Genomic DNA, 2,450 nt, shown 5'->3' on the forward strand with positions numbered 1-2,450 from the left:
AAGAAAACAGACCAGAAGCTTTTTGATGGTGGTCTCAGTTCAACACTGATCTATTTACAGTATTTGGCGGTTGTATTATTGACAAGAAAAAGACTACACCTTAAATATGATGATCCCGTTTTTCCAATGTATTTCCAAGAAATAAACTGTCTTATTTTCAGAATGGTCTGGTAATTTCAAAGCGTGAAATGTAAAAGAATTAAATTTCAAAGCCCTAAAACAGACAATGAATCGTCATATTCGCAATGATTTATTAGACAATTAATCGTCAGCCAAATTATCTTGTGAATCAATGATATCACTGACTGTTAAACTGAGTTAAATACAGCGAGGGATCATTTTGTCACTTCAATACAGCCATAAAACAAAGTGAAATATTGCCATTCAAATACATTGTGTTATGAAAAGAGAAGATCACATCCTTCATTACACTAACATACAAACATTAATAAGACGTTGAGATTAAACATGATCTCATTCACGATTAAACTATTAGCACGCTATAAAAACACCAGAGATATGCCAGGAACAACAGACAGTTTACTTTCATTCATGAGTAAACACTTGTTTACTGTGTCCACACAGAGAGATGTTGTATGAAAATCACACGTAACAGAGATATCAGTTAGGATTCACACTTCTTTGATTTGTATTGTTTTTTATGTTATGTTAAAAAAATCTATACAAAAGTGCATGTTCAACACTTTACTCGGCTTATCAATGAAATTAAGTGAAAAGGCACGATTGTAAACATTTTTGATACAGGAATGGTAATATAAAACAATGTCTTCATATTTTATATTGATCTGTTCTGGAGATGATGATGATGATGGTAAAGGTCTGCTCAGCACAACACACACAAGAGTGAAGAATACATAGAAACGAAGTGTGAGCTACAGTAGAAAATAATGTCATATATAGTTGAATAAAGCACACAACAAATTCACCAATCAGAACAAGACCTGAAAATAAAATCCATCCCTGCTGATCTCATGAACTCACAGCACCGACAGAAGACGACACGTGCAAAATTAAACTGACCAGAAGAAATGACAACATTCAGCTGACCTTTACAAACACACACACCTGTTGTGTGTCAGCTGCCTTCTGACCCTAGAAGTCTTCGCTCATTCAAACCCCCCATGAGAACATGACCACAGTTTAACCGTAAACACAGTTTGGGGTTTTTATTTGTAGTAATACTGTGGTTATACAAAATGATAATCAATCCTCAAAAAACCTGGTTACTGCACAAAAACATGAATCTTTAAATAAGGCTGCTCCTGTGTAAAGAAAAGACTTTAAAGAGATAGAAAATGAATATAGAGAATGTGAAGCTATCTTGTGAATACAGCGTTTTCTTTTTCTTGTTTGATTTAGAAATATAACTATAGTAGGTCGGTCCTGATGTTAAACAACTACGATAGCATTAAAGCAGTCATTATGGAAAATCTTCTGGTTCTTTCACTTTCGATTCGATCTCCATATATCAAGAACAGGTAACGGTACTAGCGCTGGGAATCGATTCTGAGGTCAGGATATTTTACATTTAAGATACAGTATAGAATTTCACAAAATAAGCTGTAAGAGGCTGCAATGGTATGCCTTATGTGATGTGATGTCAGTTTTTTGCCAAGCCCTAAACGGAACAAATCAAAACTAGCAGTTGAGTATGATCCTGCCAAAATGGCGGCGCTACTACAACATGCAACATAGGGTGCGACGGCAGATTCTCTTTATTCATATTTATATATTCTCTTTCTATATATGAAGAGTTTGGTTCCAAAATGAGCTAACTCATGTTCTAAAATCATGTTTTTATTATATAATCATGTTTTAATTAGTCATCATAGCTTACATAAAAACAAACCAACTGCAGTTTGATTGATATTAATTGGAATGCACAATAATAAAACACCATTTAAAAAATAAAACAGAGTTATCATATTTTGGTACCAAACTCTTCATTCAATCTTAATTTTCAAGCTGTTATATTATATGTCGCTTATTTAAACAGAGTACATGTTTGTAGTGTTTCTAAATGTCTCAGAATATTCACAAATAAACATGAAAAATGAAACCGTTTTTCCCAAGAAACTTTCACCGTAGAGTGTTGATAGAGACATCACAAACACTCACAGTGTTATATCCACTAGTGTCAAACTAATAACTAAACAAATCACTTTAAAATCTCATGTTAGATGTTCACATTCACACCGAACGAAATGAAAGTTTCTGCGCAAAACTCACCTGTTCAGAGTAAAAGCGGCGCGAGACTCCCGCGATCATCACATCAGTAACGTTATTATCAAACACACTGACTCCTCCCACCAGTCACACAGACAGACAGCTGATTGGCTGATACTACACTGTACCGTGAAGGAATGAAAAATGTGGAACACAATGGCGCAAAAGAAGAAGATTAAAGCACATCATTTAAAGCGATAAAT

This window comes from Barbatula barbatula (assembly GCF_947034865.1).
Source record: "Barbatula barbatula genome assembly, contig: scaffold_185, whole genome shotgun sequence".
Classification (NCBI taxonomy): Eukaryota; Metazoa; Chordata; class Actinopteri; order Cypriniformes; family Nemacheilidae; genus Barbatula; species Barbatula barbatula.